This window comes from Hyperoodon ampullatus, assembly GCF_949752795.1.
Source record: "Hyperoodon ampullatus genome assembly, chromosome: 9".
In the NCBI taxonomy this organism is placed as follows: Eukaryota; Metazoa; Chordata; class Mammalia; order Artiodactyla; family Ziphiidae; genus Hyperoodon; species Hyperoodon ampullatus.
In genome coordinates this window covers 20723370-20747866 of record NC_136922.1, presented here as the reverse complement: position 1 = coordinate 20747866, position 24497 = coordinate 20723370, and positions in this window count along the sequence as shown.

Here is a 24497-nt window from a genome sequence, read left to right as displayed (position 1 = left end):
CTAAAATGACAATTTCCACTTGAAGTCAGTAGGAACTATTTACATACCACAAAAGTCTGTGGGGTAAGAAATGGATGAAAATATGACCAGAACAGCAAGCAATCAAGGAAAAGAATTAGATGCTACAGATGCATACACATAGTCAAACCCACAACCACATGCTCAGGCACCCAATTTGTAAGGCTAAGTTTAATTCACGGCAAACATGGGATAGTTAAAAAAATTTCGTTTCCAAAATTGAGAAAAATGGTATTCAGTGGAAAAGATTTTGAAGAAAATATCTTTAATTTCCTTGCATATTACTCCTTGAGCCTTCCCTGCTCTCTTTTAAAAGACTGGATTCACATAATGTTATCTTCTTGGCAAGCTAGGCCACTGTGGCACACACAGTGTAATCAATAAACAAGCAATTAAATGCCCTATTACAGAGGGAAGCAAGGCTGGCCATAATCCAACAAGAGCCTTCCCTGTCCTCTGTATTTATTAGACTTCACATTACCCTTGTTCACATTAGGCTTAATAAAGGCTAAAAGAGGTGCCAAAGAATAGATTTGTTGAATATTCGATGCCCATTTTTCTCACCATCAAAGCATCAGCTCTGATTAGGAGGAACACTGTCTCCCGCAGGACCCAGAGCTGGAAGTAGCATTCGGTGGGCGGATGTCAAGTGCACAGATGTGATCTTTGAACAACAGAAAATCAAATGAGCTAAAGTCGGACCAAACCAGATGCAGAGACTCCAAGCTCAACCAAATGAACTGCAAAGAAGCAGTTGTTCTGCTAAGGCAAAGGGATCCAAAAGTTATCCATTTGATGCTGAATTTAATAGGACTCTCCCAGCCTCCTTCATGCATCATCTTGAAGTTAACATCCCTTTTCCCTAAGATGAGGAAATCATCAGCACGAGTGCTGTAAAGGGATGCAAAGAGGATGACAGTCTATCAGAGCCTTAGAGATGCAGCATCTTGATGGGTCCAGGGTCTGGGGGACGAGGTACTCATGCCCCAGGCTCGTTCACTCAATTTATCAGTTCACCCAGAGGTAGTTCACTTCAAGGGAAGTGGTTCAGGCTAACCCCAAGTTTGTAAGCCAAAGAGACAGTGTTTTCCCAGTGGTGCCCACGCCCCCCTTTCTTGGTACGAACTTGCCTGGGGAACCAAATTTGCTTTCAAGGGATTGCTTACTAAGCCGCAGAAATGGAGCAAACATTTTGAGGACTTGTCATTCAGAGCCTTGTGAACTGCTCCCTCCTTCACTATAAATGCAGCTTTCTGGAGAGAGCTTGGGAGGCCCCATGGTCTGTCTCACTTGACTTGAAGTGTAGAACCACTGATACAACTTTACCTGTGTCCCCATGTCCTGCCTATGAAGAAAGTCTGAGATCCTGTCTGTCTCCTCTTTTTCAATTCAGTTTACTTTCGTGGCATGTCTTAGTGTGTATCTGTTTGGTTTCATCTTCTTTGGGATCCTCCATGCTTCCTGTACCTGGATATCTGTTTCCTTCTTCAGGTTTGGGAGTTTTACGGCCATAATTTTATCAAATACACTTTCAACCCCCATTTCTCTCTTCTCCTTCTGAGACCTCTATAGTGTGAACTTGGTACACTTGATGTTGCCCTAGAAATCCTTTAAGCTGTTCTCATTAAAAAAATTTTTTTTTCTGTTCTGATTGGGTGATTTCCATTATTCTGTCTTCCAGATTACTTATGCCTTCTTCTGTATCAGCTAGTCTGCTGTTAATTCCTTCTAGTGTGTTTTTCATTTCAGGCATTGTATTCTTTAGTACTGTTTCTTTTTCATATTTTCTAGTTCTTTGTTAAAATTCTCACCATGTTCATCTATTCTTTTCCCTATTTCAGTTAGCATTCTTATTACTAATTCTTTGAATTTTTTATCTGGTAAATTGTTTTTCCATTTCATTTGTTGTTTTTTTCAGGGGTTTTCTCTTGCTCGTTCGATAAGACAAACTCCTCTGTCTTCTCATTTTCTTAACTTTCTTTGTTGTATGAAATTAGGTGAAATAGGTACCTATTGTGGTCTAGAAGGGGTGTCCTTATGTAGGAGTGTCCTATACAGTCTGTGTGTGCCCAGTGCCTTTGGTAGGAGATCTGGATTTGATGTGAACACAAGTCATGACTTTCCCCAGGTGTGCTGGCAGCAATCACCTTGGTAGCAGGTGGGCCTAGAGATGGAGGGGCTAGGGCCAGAGCCATGTGTGAGCCAGGGCTTCTCCTCTGCTCATTGGCCATTGCTGCCCTATTTGGCAGTGTCAGCCAGGTTGAAAGCCAGATCAAGAATGAGCAACACACTTTTGATCAAGTCAGAGTATATTCTCAACTAATCTCAACTAATCTCCTTTTATAAGTCTATATTTAAGACAACTTGTGTAGCTGTGTTTTTTTAATTTGATTCCAAGTCAAGAGCCTTATGTTTGTGCATTGTGTTTATCTTGTTGAATATGGAATATATATATATATATATATATATTAAATTTTTATTGGGGTATAGTTCATTTACAATGTTGTGTTAGTTTCAGGAATACAGCAAAGTGAATGTTATATATATACATATATCCACTCTTTTTTTAGATTCTTTTCCCACATAGGCCATTACAGAGTGTTGAGTAGAGTTCCCTGTGCTACACAGTAGGTCCTTATTAGTTATCTGTTTTTTATCTAATAGTGTGTATGTGTCAATCTCAATCTTCCAATTTATCCCTCTCCCCCCTTACCCCCTCACCCTGGTAACCATAAGTTTATTTTCTACATCTGTAACTCTATTTCTGTTTTGTAGATAAGTTCTTCTGTAGACTTTTAAAAACTTTATTTATTTATTTTTAACATCTTTATTGGAGTATAATTGCTTTACAATGGTGTGATAGTTTCTGCTTTATAACAAAGTGAATCAGCTATACATGTACATATATCCCCATATCTCTTCCCTCTTGCATCTCTCTCCCTCCCACCCTCCCTATCCCACCCCTCTAGGTGGTCACAAAGCACCGAGCTGATCTCCCTGTGCTATGTGGCTGCTTCCCACTAGCTATCAGTTTTACATTTGGTAGTGTATATATGTCCATACCACTCTCTCACTTTGCCCCAGCTTAACCTTCCCCCTCCCTGTGTCCTCAAGTCCATTTTCTAGTAGGTCTGCATCTTTATTCCTGTCTTGCCCCAGGCTCTTCATGACCCTTTTTTTTTTTAGATTCCATATATATGTGTTAGCATACGGTATTTGTTTTTCTCTTTCTGACTTACTTCACTCTATATGACACACTCTAGGTCCATCCACGTCACTACAAATAACTCAATTTTGTTTCTTTTTATGGCTAAGTAATATTCCATTGTATATATGTGCCACATCTTCTTTATCCATTCATTCAATGATGGACACTTAGGTTGCTTCCATGTCCTGGCTATTGTAAACAGAGCTGCAATGAACATTGTGGTACATGACTCTTTTTGAATTATGGTTTTCTCAGGGTATATACCCAGTAGTGGGATTGCTGGGTCGTATGGTAGTTCTATTTGTAGTTTTTTAAGGAGCCTCCATACTGTTCTCCATAGTGGCTGTATGAATTTACATTCCCACGAACAGTGCAGGAGGGTTCCCTTTTCTCCACACCCTTTCCAGCATTTATTGTTTGTAGATTTTTATGATGGTCATTCTGAGTGGTGTGAGGTGATATCTCATTGTACTTTTGATTTGCATTTCTCTAATGATTAATGATGTTGAGCATTCTTTCATGTGTTTGTTGGCAATCTGTATATCTTCTTTGGAGAAATGTCTATTTAGGTCTTCTGCCCATTTTTGGATTGGGTTGTTTGTTTTTTTGATATTGAGCTGAATGTGCTGCTTGTAAATTTTGGAGGTTAATCCTTTGTCAGTTGCTTCATTTGCAAATATTTTCTCCCATTCTGAGGGTTGTCTTTTTGTCTTGTTTATGGTTTCCTTTGCTGTGCAAAAGCTTTTAAGTTTCATTAGGTCCCATTTGTTTATTTTTGTTTTTATTTCCATTTCTCTAGGAGATGAGTCAAAAAGGATCTTGCTGTGATTAACGTCATAGAGTGTTCTGCCTATGTTTTCCTCTAAGAGTTTTACAGTGTCTGGCCTTACATTTAGGTCTTTAATCCATTTTGAGTTTCTTTTTGTGTATGGTGTTAGGGAGTGTTCTAATTTCATTCTTTTACATGTAGCTGTCCAGTTTTTCCCAGTACCACTTATTGAAGAGGCTGCCTTTTCTCCATTGTATGTTTTTGCCTTCTTTATCAAAAATAAGGTGACCATATGTGCATGGGTTTATCTCTGGGCTTTCTATCCTGTTCCATTGATCTATATTTCTGTTTTTTTGCCAGTACCATACTGTCTTGGTTACTGTAGTTGTGTAGTATAGTCTGAAGTCAGGGTGCCTGATTCCTCCAGCTCTTTTTTTCTTTCTCAAGATTGCTTTGGCTATCCAGTGTCTTTTGTGTTTCCATACAAATTGTGAAATTTTTTGTTCTAGTTCTGTGAAAAATGCCAGTGGTAGTTTGATAGGGATTGCATTGAATCTGTAGATTGCTTTGGGTAGTAGAGTCATTTTCACAATGTTGATTCTTCCAATCCAAGAACATGGTATATCTCTCCATCTGTTTGTATCAACTTTAATTTCTTTCATCAGTGTCTTATAATTTTCTGCATACAGGTCTTTTGTCTTCTTAGGTAGGTTTATTCCTAGGTATTTTATTCTTTTTGTTGCAATGGTAAATGGGAGTGTTTCCTTAATTTCACTTTCAGCTTTTTCATCATTAGTGTATAGGAATACAAGAGATTTCTGTGCATTAATTTTGTATCCTGCTACTTTACCAAATTCATTGATTAGCTCTAGTATTTTTCTGGTAGCATCTTTAGGGTTCTCTATGTATAGTATCATGTCATCTGCAAACAGTAAATTTTGCATTTCTAACCAGATCCCAGGTGGTGTTGCTGCTCTAAGAACCACACTGTGACAACTGTTGACTTAAAGGATGAAGCTTCAAGTCCTTATATGGTGTGCATTGTCTTTATGATCTGACCTCTGCCTGCCTCCAGATGATGGAGTCTTATACTCAAGCCATGTGGAACTCTTAACCATTTCTCAAATTTCTGATGCTCTGTTATACCTTCATGCAAGAGCTGCAGTTCTTGTGTCTGCAGGAAAAGTTCTGGTTCTCCCTTCAATATTTCTTTCCCCTGTCCCACTCCTCCTGCTCTTAAGCAGAGAGGTGCCTTTGCTCTGCTGTACATCAGCAATCACTGTGCTGACTGTCCACGTGTGTACATCTTGGACAGCCAGTGACTTCATCTTTCATCTGTATCTTTTCAGGGCCTAGCACACTCTGAGCCTTCAATAGTTGGTTCAGAGGATACATTCATTATTTGTTCTAAGTAGATACATGATTGCTATTCATGATTCCTGTTATCTGGATAGAATTTCAGAATGAATGAGGGACTTTATCTGGATAGAATTTCAGAATGAGTGAGGGACTTTTCCTTCCAACACCTACAAGTTGTCTTAAAAAGGCATGCTACTGGTCCCAGAGAGAACCAGACTAGAGGCAGAGGTACATCATTGTCAATCCATTTCTACAGGTGGGAAAACAAGTCAACACGTAGTCTCTACTGAATCAGCCTTTTGATTTTTGCCTTTAATGAACAGGTCTCTAAAGGACATCTTCAGCTCTAAAGCTATTACCATAATATTTTCTAAAGAATGAGATAATCTTTTGCAAAGAGCAATGGTAGCTTAAGGAAGAGATCCATTAGTATTTGGGCTTTTGTTTTTCCACTTGATTGCATATGACCAAACATTGATTGGGTTAGAAAATGATGTGAAAATGAGAGTACAAACACAGATGTATAGTTGAAAGATTAATGAAAAAATATCCAAAGTTTTGGGGTCAGTTGTTGGTCCACAGAGCCCTGCTTTGGAGTGTGTGTGCATGTGTGTGTGTGTGTGTGTGTGTGTGGTACATGTGAGTCTGTGTGTGTGTGTGTGGTACATGTGAGTCTGTGGGGGGGGGGCTGTGGGTCGGGGGGGAGGTTGGGGGGGGAGAAGAGAGGTTTCTTGAGGTTTCTCCCTCGAGGGACCATGCACACCCACATAAAATCCAAATATAATAAATTTTGGAATGCAAGCACAGATTATCCATCTAGCCGCAGAGGTGGAAGGCTGCCTTCAGACATGGGAAATGACAGATAATTACCCAGTCTTTTGACAGCATGTCTGCTACCTAATAATTCAAACATGGGGATGAAGAAGAAAGCCAAGAATCTTGAAGTTAGAAGAGGAGCCTAAGAATTTGTCTCCACCTTCTGCCTTGGAGTCTTTTCTTCTATATTTAGCTGCAGGAGTGGTAAAAGGTGGCCAAGCAGAGAAGAGCTCCGATGCTTAGGAGGACTGCAACTTTATCTTTCAGCTCATGCCCAGTGCCTTTTTCTGCAAATGATAAGTGCAACTCCAAAGAATAATGGAATAACCACAATCCCTTCCATTTGCAGAGTGCTTCAGAAGTTAAAAGAGGTCTCACTTATTTCTGAGAACAACCCTGTAGTGGAGGCAAGATGCACACCGTTGTTTCTCTTTTACAGATGAGGGCCTACAAGGCTGTGCAGAATGGTCACTGGCATAGCTAGTAGCAATTCATGTCTCCGATTCCTTGTCCACACGTCCCATTTTAAAATTCAGTGCTCCCTTTATATTCATGGGGTTGGGTGTTTAATAAGGGGCCCTTAAGACAGTGCCTGAGCAGTTTTATTTGGAGTAATTTGATTAGTGCAGATGGAGGTCACAAATTCCTTTTACATCAAAAGGAATTTTTAAGGAAAGAATTACATAGCTACTTGTCTCAAAACTTCCCTTGATTCTGCTTCCTTTTACACACACATTCTTTATTACCTTCCTTTCCTTCGTATGATCTGATTTAACAAATCTCGAGTGATACATAAATCACTATTGTCAGCATCATCAGCCCTTGTTAAGAGCTGGAGTCCAACCAGGGGCCTCAGATCCATTGTGACTTTCCTATCCCATTGGTTATCTGGTTTAGGGCCCCAGAAAGAAATGTATCATTCAACTGTTTGATAAACATTGTTCAAATGCATTTTCTTTAATTGTTAAAGTGTAAATGCACATGTGCATGCACACGCACACACACACACGCATTCCTGAGTTACTTAGGCATGTTAAATAGGTGCATATATCACAGATTTCACAATATAGGAAAACTAAAAATGTTTTCTTGGGTCCCAAGTGAACTTAGTTGAAGGATGATGTGTAATGAACTAAAACTCAGTACCTTATATTTTCCTTCACAGGAGAACCAAATAATTATTCGGTTTTATTATTTAAAGAATTTGATGAAAATTCTTTAAAAACTATTTTTGAGTCTTTTATATTACACATCAAAGCAACATGAGTCCTTTCCACCGTCCTTTTGGTTGAGATGAATATAAATAATAATTCTCAAATGGACTTCCCTTTTTCACAGTTGATAATGCCAACATCGCTGTCTCTGGGGCAGAGGAAAAGAAAAAACTTGCCTAAATTCTTCTGCACATCGTTTCCCTTCAGCCAGGTTCAAATGAGCTCACACTGGTGTTCTCATGCTTTGAGAAACAGCCAAGACTTTTGGGAAAGCCATCAGGCATCGCTGCTGGGTATGTGGCTGCGTCCTGGGGACATGGCCTCCCCAGAGTCCTGTTCAGCCTCTCTGGGCTCATCATTCTTCAGAGGTGAAACCAGTGGAGAAAGGAGGTCTCCTTTTTATTCTCCCTTTCCCAGGATACCGAGGACAGCCCTGCACCACTCTGTGCACACAGGCAGTTCTGAGGAAATTGCCTTACCCGTGCCAGGCAGCGTTCACCATCCAAGAGAAAAAGGAGAATCTAATGAGGACAAAGCATGGCAGGGTCTGTGGCCAACTATTGAATATCTGGCCCCATGGTCTAAACGTGCTTTGCTCTTTCTCACCTTCATGCTTTTTTTTTTTTTTTTTTTTTTCCTCATCCGTCTGAAGTTCTCTTCTCATCCCTCTTCCCAAAGCCAGCTTCCCAAGTCCTGGGGACTAACCATCACCTTCACTTGCACACCTGGGAGAGGGTTTACCCCGGGGACCAAAATAGCTTCTTCTAGTTGGAACCCAGGGCAAGGCCAATTTGACGTAACCATCATTTAATGAAATAATCTGAGGATTTACGCAGCATCGACTTTTCTTAAATCCCAAATTCCATTTGGAACTGCAACTGCAGTTAATCCTGCAGACCCCCAATCCTGTCATATTTCACCTCTGCCCCAAAGACCCACTGGTTGTTTAGCTTTTCCTAATGCTCCAGACACCCCCTTTTCTATTCCTTCCTCTTAACTTCCTACTTCCCTCCAAACTCTCCCTGGTGCCTTCTGTCACCCCTGTTCCAATAGAAACAAACTCCCTTGCTGTCTGCTGACTCTTTACTGTCATCGGCTCTCCCCAAGGACATTGCTTCCTCTGCTGATTTTTCAGCGGGGCTCGCCTTCCCATGGCTAGCACAGTGAGAGGTCAGGAGAGAAGATGGTGTAGCACACCTTCTGTGCTTGTAGCTATAAGGCATCCCTTTAGGTTCCTCTTCTCTCTTTATTAATGCGTTGGTCATCCATCCTCCAGCCTCAATCCTGCCATCAACCAGGCCAGTTCCAATGGCCAGTGGATGACCTAGGCAACAACTTAGCAGCAGAATTCTTTGACAAAGGCAGCCACATTGAACTTCACCTTCATTTTAGGCATGCATAGCCACGGCCTCATCCTGGAACTGGACAGGCTGTCAACCTTTAATATTAACATCCTGCAGTTTGGACACAGTGTCTCATGTAAAAAACTCTCCTAATTCCTTTATTCCCATCACGCTTATCTGGCAGCTTCAGGAGCAATTCCCCTTTAATCCTGGAGTTCTCAAGCTTCAATGATGGTAACAATCACCCGAGAAGCTTGGAAAAATGCAGTTCCCTAAAGCCTGCCTCCATAGATTTCAGTTGCCTAGGTATGGAGGCAGCGACTAGAAGTCTGCACCTCATAGACCTCCAGGTGGTTCTGGTCCAGGTCCCACAGACAACCCTGAGAAACTGCTTGAACCCTTTACTTTTTCCCTCAGGGTGTCAGTTTTCTCCTGCTGCACTCTCACATGTAATCAGTGTGGGCTTTTAGGCGTAATTTCAATCACTCGCTTACTATAATCATTGTGATGGTTAAGTTTATGTGTCAACTTGGCTAGGCCACAGAACCCAGATACCTGGTCAAACATCAGTCTCGATGATGCTATGAAGGTGTTTTTTTCTAATCACTTTTTAAAAATGTTTTCTATTATCTCTTTTTTAAAGTTGTTGTTGAAATATGGTTGATTTAAAATGTGTTAGTTTCAGGTGTACAGCACAGTGATTCAGTTATACACACACACACACATATGTATATACACACACATATATATATACATTTTTAGATTCCTTTCCATAATAGGTTATTCCAAGATATTGAGCATGGTTCCCTGTGCTATACTTGTTGGTTATCTTCTCCATACATAGTAGTGTGTGCATTTTAATCCCAAACTCCTAACTTACCCTTCCCTCTTTTCCTCTTGGGTAACCTTAAATTTGTTTTCTGTGTCTGTGAGTCTATTTCTGTTTTGTAAATAAGTTCATTTGTGTTAGTTTTTTTAGATTCCACATATAAGTGATATCATACAATATTTGTCTTTGTCTGACTATGAAGGTATTTCTTTAGATGAGATTAACATGTAAATCAGTAGTAGGGACTTCCCTGGTGGTCCAGTGGTTAGGACATCGCCTTCCAGTGTAGGGGGTGTGGGTTCAATCCCTGGTCGGGGAGCTAAGATCCCACATTCTTCGCAGCCAAAAAACCAAAACATAAAACAGAAGCAATATTGTAACGAAGTCAGTAAAGTCTTTAAAAATGGTCCACATCCCGAAGCAATGTTGTAACAAAGTCAGTAAAGACTTTAAAAATGGTCCACATCCCTAGAGACTGTCATACAGAGTGAAGTAAGTCAGAAAGAGAAAAACAAACACCGTATACTAACACATATATATGGAATCTAAAAAAAAAAAAAAAAAGAAAGAAAATGGTGCTGAAGAACCTACGGGCAGGACAGGAATAAAGACGCAGACATAGAGAATGGACTTGAGGACACGGGGAGGGGGAAGGGTAAGCTGGGACGAAGTGCGAGAGTGGCATGGACATATATACACTACCAAATGTAAAATAGATAGCTAGTGGGAAGCAGCCGCATAGCACAGGGAGATCAGCTCGGTGCTTTGTGACCACCTAGAGGGCTGGGATAGGGAGGGTGGGAGGGAGACGCAAGAGGGAGGAGATATGGGGATATATGTGTACATATAGCTGATTCACTTTGTTATACAGCAGAAACTAACACACCATTGTAAACTGTAAAGCAGTTATACTCCAATAAAGATGTTTAAAAAAATGGTCCACATCAAAAAAAATCTTTTTAAATAAATAAATAAACAAATCAGTAGTAGACTGAGTAAAGCAGATGACCCTCCATAATGTGCATGGGCCTCACCAATCAGTTGAAGGACTTAAAAGAAAAAGACTGAGGACCCCAGAGGAAGAAGGAATTCGGCTTCTAGACAGCCTCTAGACTGGAGCTGCAACATTAACTCTCCTCTGGGTCTCTAGCCTGTTGGCCTGCCCTGCAAAATGTGGTCCCTCTCTCTCTCTCTCTTTTATACACACACACACACACACACACACACACACACACACACACACACACACATATGCTCTTGTTTCTGTTTCTGTGGAGAAGCCTAATACAACCATATACTTCTATGCCCATTTGAATAAGTACATCCTTTAGGATTCTAGGCTCTGTCTCTCAGTTGCTGAACCAAACCTCAGGAATCGAGGCCACCAGGCCTTCACATTCTTCAGCCCTGCAAGGATCTCAGTACAGTAAGTCCCCTACATATGAACGAGTTCTGTTCTGAGAGTGCATTTGTAGGTCCAGTTTGTTCATAAGTCCAACAAAGTTAGTCTAGGTACCCAACTAACAGAATCTGCTGTATAGTACTGTACTGTAATAGGTTTATAATACTTTTCACACAAATAATACATAAAAGACTAACAAGCACAAAAAAATAAAATATTTTTAATCTTACAGTACAGTACCTTGAAAAGTACAGTAGTGCAGTATAACAGCTGGCATCCAGGGGCACGTTTGGATCTTTGAAAGTTCGCAACTTGGAGATTTGGATTCAGGGGACTTACCGTATTTCCTGGTTGTCCTTCTGTGCATCTATACAGTCTGCAGCACTGAGTTCCCACACGTGCTTTTTCAAACCTCACCACTGATTTCAAAGCTCCGTTTCTAATCATCTCTGCTATAGATATTGACTGATGACTGGTCTTCTGCTTTACTGAGAACATAGAAATCAGGTTAGGAACTTTCGCTATTTCTTACCCACTGCAAAGTTTCTCTGTGTACATCTATAATTTGGTCTGGTGTTGGAGGCAAGGTAGGTCCAAGATGGATGATTTCCACTTTGGATTCCATCCTTTCACTCTTCCTCAAAGGGCCTTCTGTGCTCTATTAATGGCCCACGCTCCTCTACTGGCACCATTGCTAGTGCCCTGTTCTTGTTGGGCACACTCCATCCATACCATCCTAAACAACTTAACAAGACTTCCCCCCCTCACCCACGTTCCCCTCCAGCTCCTACCATTTCTCCTCCTTTTATGGCTGTCTCCTCTCTTTCAACTCACAGTCACACAATGGTGCCCCAAATTTGCCTGCTACTCCCACTGTTTTACTGAAAATGCTCTTGGTGAAGTCACCTTCCAGCTGCTAAATTCAGAGAAAATTTTCAGTCCTTCCCTGGCTCAGTATCTCTGCACTATTTTGCACTATTCATCAATTTCTTCATGAAATTGTCCTTCCACTTTTCCCCCTCCAAGACACCAGACTCTATTGATTCTCTCCTATCTATCTGGTCTCTCCTTCTCTCTTAGTTTAGTTTTTCCCTCCAAGACTCTGAGATGGGGGTGGGTGGGTGGAGGGAGAATGCAGGTTGTTTATTTGGGAAGTGATCCCAGGAAGTGCAAACAAGGAAATGGGGAAAGCGAAATAGGACAGGAAACAAGTCAATGAAAGGGGTGTTAGTGGTCAGGTTGGGGCAGTGGGCACCATGGGCCTTAGGTGAACCCTGTGGAACACATGTCAGAATTGACCCACCAAGGATGGGAATCTGGATTATTTCTCTACCTGAGTTCATTAAGTTCTCAGCACCTGTGAGATGCCCTGTGCTAGCTGAGTCAGTTCTTCTGGCACCAGAGAGGGCCCTCAGACAATGAAGCAAGAGGTGGGAAGAGGCCAGCTCAACAGGAAAATGAACTCAGGTGTGGGTGGGCAGGGGAAGAGGTGGCATTAACAGCTTCAGAATCCTTTGTGAGCTCTTCTTTCTCTTCCCTCCCTTAAAATACTGGTTTGCTAGTGTTTTGTCCTTGCTCCATTTTCTTCTCTGTCTCTACATGTATCTCCCAGGAGTGCTTATCCACTTTCATGCTTTCAATCACCTCTTGATTCTGAAGTATATATTGGGTTGGCCAAAAGATTCATTCGGTTTTTTCCGTCACATAGCTCTCGTAGCACTTAGTTGTCTTTAACTTCATTTGAAACAATTTTGTTAGATTGTATGTGACAGCTCTCATATCAGCATGCATTTAAAAAAAGACTTATCAAAATTGGTGAATTTTTGTGTAGCCATTTTAATATTGAAGATGTAAGAGAAAACAACATTTTCTGCATATTATGCTTTACTATTTCAAGAAGGGTAAAAACGCAACTGAAATACACAAAAAGATTTGTGCAGTGCATGGAGAAGGTGCTGTGACTGATAGAACATGTCAAAAGCGGTTTGCAAAGATACGTGCTGGAGATTTCTCGCTGGATAATGCTCCATGGTCGGGGAGACCAGTTGAAGTTGATAGTGATCAAATCAAAACAATATTTAAGAACAATCAACGTTATACCACGGGGGAGATAGCCGACATACTCAAAATATCCAAATCAAGTGTTGAAAATCATTTGCACCAACTTGGTTATGTTCATCACTTTGATGTTTGGGTTCCACATAAATTAAGCAAAAAAAAAACCTTCTTGACCATATTTCCACATGCGATTCTCTACTTAAACATAATGAAAACATTCCGTTTTTATTTTATTTATTTATTTATTTATTTTTTGCGGTACGCGGGCCTCTCACTGTTGTGGCCTCTCCCGTTGCGGAGCACAGGCTCCGGACGCGCAGGCTCAGCGGCCATGACTCACGGGCCCAGGCGCTCCGCGGCATGTGGGATCTTCCCGGACCGGGGCACGAACCCGTGTCCCCTGCATCGGCAGGCGGACTCTGAACCACAGCACCACCAGGGAAGCTTCATCATTCCGTTTTTAAAACAAATTGCGATGGGTGATGAAAAGTGGATACTGTACAACAATGTGGAATGGAGGAGATCGTGGGGCAAGTAAAATGAACCACCAACCATACCAAAGGCCGGTCTTCATCCAAAGAAGGTGATGTTGTGTATATGGTGGGGTTGGAAGGGAGTCCTCTGTTATGAGCTCCTTTTGGAAAACCAAACGATTAATTCCAAAAAATACTGCTCCCAAGTAGACCAACTGAAAGCAGCACTAATGAAAAGTGTCCGGAATTAGTCAACAGAAAATGCATAATCTTCCATCAGGATAATGCCAAGAGTGCATGTTTCTTTGATGACCGGACAAAAACTGTTACAGCTTGGCTGGGAAGTTCTGATTCGTCTGCCATATTCAGCAGACATTGCACCTTCAGACTTCCATTTATTTCAGTCTTTACAAAATTGTCTTAATGTAAAAAATTTCAATTCCCTGGAAGACTATAAAATGCACCTGGAACAGTTCTTTGCTCAAAAAGATAAAAAGTTTTGGGAAGATGGAATTGTGAAGTTGCCTGAAAAATGGCAGAAGGTAGTGGAACAAAAGGGTGAATATGTTGTTCAATAAAGTTCTTGGTGAAAATGAAAAATGTGTCTTTTATTTTTACTTGAAAAACTGAAAGCACTTTTCAGCCCACCCAGTATTTTCTGCCCAGACCTGTCCCTTGAATTCTAGGCGTATATATCCAGTTGGCTGTGGCAGTCTCCTCCTGTGTGTCCCCTGGGCATCTCACCCTACACAATGTTGAATCCATCATGTCCACGGATGCTCCCTCTTCACCCCTAGACTCCAAATTCACTCCTGCTCCATGATTCTCTCTTGGAGAATGGCACAACTATGTACCCAGTTGCCAAAGTGAGAAAACCTAGAGAGAAGCCATCCTTGAAGCCACCACACTGTCTGTTAGCATCATATCCATTGCTGAGTTTGTATCAAGGTCAGCTGTCCTTAGCACGACCCCACCTCTCCACTCTCACAGGCATTAGTTCAAGCTCTTATCAATAATGCTCCCTCCTCAGTAGGTCTCCCTCCTGCAGTCTTACTCTCTCCCACACAAATAAGACTTTTCTCCCATGCAGGTTGTAATGTACTTAAAAGTAAAGAACTGATATTAACTGACACCTCACATATATGGTACATTTTGCAGTTTAGAAATACTTTCAATTCCCTTTTCTGCTTCCCTTCCTCTCTGCCACCAATGATCAAGGCCAGGTCCAGAGTTATTTAGCAAAGCCTACGATAGTGAAGTTGCACTCGGAACCCAGATTCCATTGTCCTATCACAATCCCAGGTGACCTGACCCCAAACATGGAAAGAACACATTTACCGAATCCTCAAACAGACTGAAAGTATGAGGGCAATGCCATTAATACTTACAGAAGTTTGGGGATTGTTTATTCCTGTTTTGATTCCAAAAAGGATTTGAGGAAAATTATGGAATTATTCCTTTTGTAGGAGAACAATAAATAGCAAATGTTAAAAGATAAGACACAGAGTCTCGTGACTGATCTACCAAGATTAAATGAAATCAGTGACGTGAGCATTGCGGTTATGGACAGAGCTGGCTCTGACCTCACTCCCCGCATTACCTGGATGTGTTTCCTATCTTAATAGCTAGCTTAACGTTTATAAAATGAAATGGAAAACAGACTGAGTCCATAAATCCAGGTGAACCAAATGAATTCCTAGGGGGAAGTGCACTCCACTTGTAAATAATTCTCATTTATATCTTGTAACTTGGAAAGGCTGAAACCCACAATCATTAAAATGACATTTCCTGTATTTTTATCATTTTAGTAGGAATGTCAGTAATCACCATATTAAAGATCCCTAGAGGAGAGGATTAGTAGGAGGATAGACAGATCCTACAATATTCAGGAAGCATAAATCCAGAATGCAGCTTTATAACCTTAATGCTAAGGAGAACACTCTTTGGAAAACTCAAGGTTTCTTGTTTAATTATTTTGAGAAATTTGACAAGCCTCTCACTACATTTATAAAATTCAACTAACGTTTTAAAGAAAATAACTGAAGACATTGTTAGAGCAGGGCATCTAATTTCTCTCTATAAAAAACTTAAAGGTATTTAGTGGTTGTTAAACACATCTATGCACTCAGTAAATAGTAGGTCTCTTAGTGTTGTTATTAGATATCAGGTACTCAGTAAATGTCTGCCCACTGAATAAACCATTTTTCCATACTAAAAATTCTAAGCGCTTCCCTGATTATAGTGGTTCCTTGGTCAGAAACATTCCACAGTTCCCTGTTGTTTAGATCAACATTGTCCAGTATGGTAGCCAAAAGCCACATGTGGTTATGAGTACTTGAAATGTGGCTAGTCTAGACTAAGATGTGCTGTAAATGTAAAAACACACTGGATCTTGAAGACTTAGTATAAGGGAAAGAATGTAGAGTTCATTAGTGCTTGTTATACTAATTATCAATTGAAATAATATTTTACATATATTGAATTAAATAACATATAATTCCTTTCAATTTATTTATTTTTTTACTTTTTGTTTTGTTTGGCTGCTAGATAATTTAAAACTAGTTTTGTGGCTTGGATTTGTGGCTCACAGTATATTTCTATTGGACAACACTGGTGTAGAGACCAAGCTCTCTTTTTTTCTCTATACTTAACTTCCAAACCTTATTTCCTGTTATGGTTTCTTTTTTGCTTTTCTCTTGCTCCTCCCTCCTCTTTTTGTTCCTTTTAAGGACTAACCACACTTTAGGATTTTTTTTTTTTTTTTTTTTTTTGCGGTACGCGGGCCTCTCACCGTTGTGGCCTGAGCCCGTTGCGGAGCACAGGCTCCGGATGCGCAGGCTCAGCGGCCATGGCTCACGGGCCCAGCCGCTCCACTGCATGTGAGTTCCTCCCGGACCGGGGCACGAACCCATGTCCCCTGCATCGGCAGGCGGACCCCCAACCACTGCGCCACCAGGGAAGCCCCCACACTTTAGGATTTAAAATCCTCCCTTCTTTATGAAGATTATCTGCTTCTCCTAGCCAGAAGCACCTTTTTCCTCCTCTAAACCCCTAAAACTCTTTACTTACAGATTTTTTATGGCAACAATCAATTTCTGTTTGTATTATAGATGTTTGTGCCTATGCATTATTTCCTCACTAAGTTGTGAGTCTTTGAAGAAAAGGGGCACTTTGAATTCTGTTTCAAATCCCTCAAACTGGGTGAAGATATCAGGGTATCAGTCAGAAACCACACTCGATGTTTTAACAGAAATTGTTTAATATAGGGACCTGATTAAATAGGTATGGGAGACCTAAGAAGTGAAAAAGGGAATACCGAGGTGATGTAGAGGTAGTAACTGCAAGAAGCAGCTATCACCCTTAGGGCAGCGGGATCCAGGGAAGTGGCAGGATGATCAGAATCTACGAGCTGGGAGAAGGGGCTGGGGAAGGTGGAACTCAGACCTCTGAAGAGGTGGGCTCTCAAGCTGGTGCTTGGAAGAGGGGCTTCATGGTGCTAGAGTTCTACCCTCTAATGAGAGGATGCTGCCCAGCTGGTGTTAGTACATAAGAGAAGGTGTGATGAGACTGGTTCTGGGAGTATAGAAAAGTCTAGAGATTGTAACTAACTGCTACTCGTTCTAACTGCTGCTTCCAAGATGAAGAGCCATTGCTGCAGTGACACTAATAGGAACGGCAGGAGATCGAAAGGTGCAAGATTCTCTCCCACTTTGGCCTTCCTACCTCCTCTAGGGCCCTATATTGATGGACCTTAATAGGAACCAACTGACAATGAAGAAATGTAGAATCCCAGTCTGGGATAAGAGCTTCTGGCATGTCTCCCAATGATCCCTGCATCTGGTGTTCATGCACCTGTATAATACCCTCTCCTTGAGTGTGGGCTGGACCTAGTGACTTGCTAGAACTTGGCAAGAGGTACCCGATATCATTTCTGGTGGGACTTCCATCTATCTATTGTCTTCTTGGCTCTCATACTTTAATAAAGAAAACTGCCATGTGAGAGAAACCCATATGTTGAATAACAGATTGGTTTCCAGCCAAGAGCAGGTGAGGACATAAGACCTGTGGTTCAATAGCCTGTGAAAAATGGAACCACTGAATGAGATTGGGATTGGACCATTCCCCAGGTGAGCCATGAGATGAGACCCCAGACCCTGAGCTAACACATTGCTAGCAGCTCTGTGAGAGACAGTGAAACATGCAGCTCAGCTATGCCCAGATTCTTGGTCCACAGAAATTAGGAGATAATAGATGTCTGTTATTTAAAACTGCTAAATTTTGGACTCATTTGTTACATGGCAGCAGCTAACTAATACATAGCCCTAGATTCACAAAGTATTAAAAGATAGATTTGAAAATAAGAGATAATAGCTTAATAACTGGTAAAACTAGTATCTAGAATCTCTCTATACATACAGAGAGGGATAGAGAGAGAGAGAGAGATATTTATCTAGCCATCTATAAAACAATCATTTAATCATCTATCTATATTTCTTTAAATTCATAAGTAATAAGTACCAACGACCCAATAGAAAAATAGACAAAAGGGTGAACAAGCTCTTAACAAAAGAGGAAAAATATGACCAATAAGTATATGGCAAGAAACTCAATTTCAGTAATCAGACAAGTACAAATTAAAGCCACAGAGAGCAACAGTATTGTATACTTACTGGTTGCAATAGATTTAAAAGATTGACAATACCAAGTGCTGGTGAGGTTGGGAAGCAGTGGAAACTCTTATTCTTTGCTCGTGGGAGTGAATACTGGTCCAATATTGATGAATATTGATCCAATATTGATGAATATTGGAAAAGAAGTCAGTATTACTTAGAAAAGTAGAATGTTTGCACAGCAAACAACTCAGCAATTCTACCCTGAAGAATAGATATTAGAGACACTCTTGGACTCATAGGCCAGAGACTACTCAAAATGTCCATGGAAACATGATTTATATTAGCCAATAGTTGAAAACCCAAATGATCATAATCAGAGGAATGGAAAAATAAATTGTAGTATGTTCATATAATGGAATAATATACAACATCAAAAATGAATGCATTACAACTATCCATATAAACATACATGAATCTTAGAATTATAATAATGAGCAAAAGAAGTAAGCCACAAACTAGTGCATACAGTATGATTCCATGTACGTTATATTCAAATCTGGCAAACCTAAACAAATATTGTTTAGAGATGCTTCCATATACAGTAAAACTACTAAGTAAAACAAGGAAATGATCATTACAAAAGTAATGAAGGTGATGTGAATGTGATCTAGGAAGCCCCACAGAGAGTTTTAATCTCTTAACCTGGGTGATATCACGTGGATATATTGACATAAGTATAATTCTTTAAAATACACAGATTAATTTATACATTTCATTTTCAAAAATTTATCTGAGGTTCCTTTAGAAGGAATCCTTTTAGATTCCTTTAGAATCCTTTTAGATTCCCCTTTGTTATGTGTTAAATTTGAGGGAATTAAATGAAATATTACATATACATAAAAATAGCCTATGACTGGGGCATCATTCCTGCATCCATCCATCATTTTATCTTTGAGAGATATCTAGAAGGATGTTTGCCAAATTTTGATTAGCATAAAGTTATTTTAGTACAATTAAAAACATTTCCAAATTATCACATTGATCAAGGATAGCAATAACAAAAGTTAATATTTGGATATTATGCTTGCAAGTTGCAGTCATAAAGTACTTTAAATATTTACATTTTGAGGGGCTACAGAGTGTTGAGAAAATTTGTATTCACACAATCTAGTAATGAAAATTGTACACTTTGCAACTGTTCACCTTCAATCTTGGAATGTTCTTCATTCAATTAAACAGTGATGGCAGAAGTAACTTTACTCTTTAGTCTTAGGAAAATCCAGTTAACTTACCTGAATGGTAACAGGTAGGTAAATCTTGAAGTTGGGTTTTTAAAATGAAGGTTCTAAAAAAAATTGAAAAATATTTAAAAAGTGAAACTTGAATCAAGTATTTGTGGAAGTACTTCTGTGGAACCTTACGGTTGGCAGAGATGCTACTTGAAAACTATCTTACTGGGCATTGTGACAGATTTTACTCTAAATATATGACAGCAATTTAGCAACACTTTTGTAAAGTTGGTCAACAGAGCCAGACAATTTAGATTAAAGCAAATGCTGTGTTCTTCTCTGGGCAACTAATTTAGTAATTAACTTAGTAAACAAAATGAAGCTGTTCATACAGGCACAGAATGTTTACCAAAGTTTAACACAGATCATTTCTGTAACATAAGAATTTGGGTGATGTGTTGCTTTATTTTTGAAATTTTCTATATTGTTTGAAATGTATGTAACACACATGCATACTTTTTATAAAAGTAATAATGAAATTAGTAAAAACAAAGAAAGGAAAAAAGCACTTTTACTCATTGCCTCAATGGAGTCTCAGGATAACCACGTCAAACTTGCACTAGATAACCTAACTTGCCCAATGTCAGACAGAGACTGGCAGAATTAGAGGGCAGATCTGGAATTTATTTGGCCACATATCTGGACTCCAGTGCCTATGGTGTGAAGCTTGATGTCCTGCCCATAATCCTTACTCATGAAAAGTTCAGAGTCCTTCCATCCCCAGAAGACTTTTATACAAGGCAGCAGCTCTGCTACTCACTTCAGTGACTCCATGGCTTAGCCATGTGACTCCAACCATTTGTTTTTACCTTGATGTCATCTAAACACTCCATAAACATTTAACGCTATGGCCAAGCACACGTGCACCAATTAATTCTCTGTCTGATCACTTCTTCCATTTCATCATGCGGGGAGGGTGACCTGTCAAGTCTGCAGTGCAGCCCTCTTAATGGATGATGTAATGGAAGCAAGGCACACCAGCCTTCTCATGTGACTTGAATCAATCCGTCTCTTTCCCTCCATTGCTGGCATCTCAACTCCCACAAGTGAAATCAGATTTTCCATGTTTGGACCAAATTTCTCAAATTTCCTACTGGCAGGGGGTAAAGTTCTAATTAGTTTACGTGTACCAGCTAATTAGGTAAGAGGTTATTTTGCTAAGAATCTCATGCAAGCCTTAACCTGGGGTCAATTTGACTGTATTTGAATCAGAAGCTGCATATTCATGTCCCTGCTCTAGTGACAAAATGACAGGACAATCATTTAGTTTAGAAGAAAGAGAAACAAATGGAAATTATGATTTTTCCTATGATTCAAACCAACTTCAGGCAAAATTGTGCAGAGGCCAGGTTGGTCCCAGGTCACACTAGTCTGCACTCCTGTGGATTTTCTCTTACCTAGAAAGTTCTCTCTTGCTTTTTTTTGTCTCTGAAGTTTCTCTTAGAAAATGAACTGATAAACTTATTCATTCTAAGGGATAAATGACTATTTCTCATGGAGATATCCTTACTTCATAATGGGATAAATCCTTTCACCAAATGGATACATTTTTAATCTGTGATTCAGATTTGAGCCACATTAATAAAACAAAACTAGTTTCTAGGTAATTGTGAATTTCATGTATTTTCATATTATCATTTTCTATATGAAAGAAAATAAGAACATTCTACTTTCTTTCTTACACAGGAAACCTTTGGACAAATGTTTTTAGAGCAGCTCCGAAATGACTTCACTGACCATGGATTTCATTAATTTGGTCCATGTCCTTATTAAGAACTAATTAATTACACATGCACACAGTTGTCTAAACAACCACAGACCATCAGTTCCGGAGGCGTTATTCATGTTCATCTGGCTCTATTTTGCTATCTCAGAGAGGAAGAAACTGATACCCATAAAAGCAAACTTGACAGACCCCAGAATGCTGCTGGTTAGTGGCCAAACAGGGATTAGAACCCAGGTTGGCCAATTAACAACTAAAATAAGGAGATGGACTATGCCAGTCTCTCCTTAGGGCACAGAGAAGGAGGATCCATGTACACAGAAGTAGTGAGCTAAAGGGGAGAGCTGGATTCCACAGGGGAGTTTGATGCCTTAAACAGTTCAGAAGATTACTCTGTATCCTTTGTAGAAGTCTGACCCTTGTACTAAGCATCTAATACTAAAAAAGGAAGTGAGGCATATATTTAAAACTTGTGTTTCATTGGGTTCCATCAAGTGTTCAAAGGATCAGTGGTGCTGTGTTTATTCTGTCCAAAAGGGCAAGCATCACAGATGACCACTGTGTTTTTCTAGTGCAAATAGAAGTAAATCCCCAGGGACACAAAGCTGATCTTGGGTCTCCAGGATTTAAAAGAAACACGATGAAGATTTCCAGAAACACATAGTAATTTACCTTCTTTGCAAGAAATATTCCTTTTACTGGCTTCAAAGTTTGGTGGCTACTGAAAGAACAGAGGTGGGTAGACTTCTTTCACATACTTTTATGTAGATTGGTCTTTACTGTTTCGAAGTATTATCACATGTTCTCTTGTTGGAGTATAAAAGAAAGCAACACATACTGAAGCTGTTTAGATGAGCTCTTTATTCCAAAATGGGGTAAAGAATTGAGACATCCACCTCTTCATAAAATCTCCTGCATGATTAAACTTGTAGCAGGCCCATATGGTTCTAGCGTATTTGTCTTATTGGTAACCATATACTGTGTTATTCAGGATCATATTTTCTGTAATTGTGATTGGCTTTACGTGCAATGAAACATCTAAGTCTTGTTTCCCTATTTCCTGGACTGGTTCACACTTCGTAGCCTTTATGGGGAAGCCTAATTCTTTAAGTTTCAGAATTTCTGGTGTTAAAAAAAGCTGCAATGTCCCCGTCTAAGCTATATCAAATGATTATTCTATATGAATAAGCACTTTAGGAAGGCAGAAACATTTTAAAGGTTAATATTAAAATAGAAATAATAAGAGCTAACACTGATACCTGAGTCAGCCAAGGCCCCATGCATAATTACGTTTGAGATTTAAACTCTTGCACTGGAAAGCAGTGAGGGTCTTTGTCTGGTTGGAGTTAATGATGTGGGTTAAGGGCGCCAGGGTTCCTGGCAGTTCCTTGTACATAGGGTGACAATTGTTATTAGCAGAAGTGGTTTGCAGAAACTTCTCTCCTCCATTGGAAGAATAGAGAACGGATGTGGGAGGGGAGTGGGTCCCAAGGACTGAGTTCTGGAATTCATTCTCCTTAAAAATAGGTCAATTCTATTTTTCCTAGGAAGTCCCTTGGGCAAAGACCCCATCTCCTGCACTCTTTCGAATATAAATTGACCCTGACAGTAAAACAACTTCTAACTTTTGCAGCTCCCTTTGGGGAAGGGCTTTAAATACATTTCACCCTGCAAGTTTAGAAATGACCTTGGTGCTCTGGGGAGCTTGGGCTCAAGGTTGTAACCTCTCTTGGGCCCTGGGGCTTAGAAATCCAGGGACCAAAAGACCCCAGAAAGTAGGCTTACTGGCCTGCATTACCTTTGCTGAGAGGGTTGAAAGTAGACACTTTCTTAACTTCCCACAGAAGCAATGCTTTTCTTTCCCTGGGCCTAGTGTCTCACATACATGATGATATCCAGACAGTGCTAACCTCTGGACTCCACGAAAAGCCTTTTAACTAATCATTCTGCCCTCAATAGTCAAGTTGTCCAGAAGACGCAGATTGAACTGATCTGAATAACTTTGGTTTTTTGGTTTCTTTTGAAAATATTTTTTTTGTCTCTGTGGAAAATGAACTTTTTAAAATAGATTTTCCTTTATTGTTGAGAATTATGGGAATGGGAAAGAAAAAGAAATAAATTGTACTGATGAATGTTAAGAGTCTCAGAAACAAGACTGTATTGTTGAAAAATATTGCTTAATAGATGCAAATTGTCTTCTTATAATAAAAACTTGCCTCATGCCACACTTTGCAGTTGTGGTTATAACACTATGTTCAAATTTGATTATTTACAGAATCAAAGGACACATGTCAAATTCAGATTGGACAAAGGTCCTTCTGTTTGTGTTTTTAAACCAGATCAAAGGGGCCCCTTATTTAAAACAATGACTGTAATGCTCAGCTTGTGTCCAGACACTAGCGACCCAGCCTGTTGGGAAAAGAGAGAGAAATGGTCTTGAAACCATTTGGTCTGTTTTTCAAACTTTCTTCCAGATAAAAGGAGGCTCACTTATGAGGTTCTCGCAGCCCAGTATGGCTAGGGTTGTTCTCCAGGGCTGGTTCACAGGGGACCTTGGGTGGGTGAGAAAACGTTCCACTCTCCTGAGCTTACCCCTTTTGTTTGGTTGGCCTGGGTCTATATATAGAAGAGAATCTGCGTAGACATAAAGGCTAAGAGAAATGCTAAAATGTTTATTTAAAAAATCACCAACACTGGTATCCTACGAATTATATTAAATCCCTTTATGTACTAATCAAGTTGAAAGCCTTAATCCTTGCCTTGAACATCTTAACATCTAAATATGCTACACTGGCAGAGTCAAAGTCAAAACTGAAAAAGAACTTTAAAAACTCCAGAAACCTACAAAATGACATTAGCAATGTGACAATCATGGATGATTGATGAATTTTAGTGAAAGTCATAGTAAAAGTCTAATTGACATATCTAGTCTGGGAATTCGTGGATATTAGGGAAGGAGATTTATTTTCCTGTATTACATCCTCTAGTAGAAATATTGAAAAGGAGATTCTGGGATCCATCACTAGGCCCATTAGGTACCAGGATTCATTCACTTATTTATTTGATAATATTGATTGAGTTCTTGCTATGTGCCAGGTGCTGTTCTAGGGACTTGTGAACCAAACAAGATTCCCTGTTCTCATGGCAATTATTCTAGTGAATATTGTGGGCCAGTTAGTAAAATAAATATATAAGTTATATAGTATGTTGGAAGAGGATAAGCACCATGAAAAAATAAAGTATGGAAATGGGAATGGGGAGTGTAACAGCATGGGGGCTGAGTATGCCAGGGCAGCCCTCATTGAGAGGGTGACAGTTGGGCAAAGACTTGAAAGAGGAGGGGAAATTAGCCATGCAGATATCCAGGGGAAAGGCATTTCAGG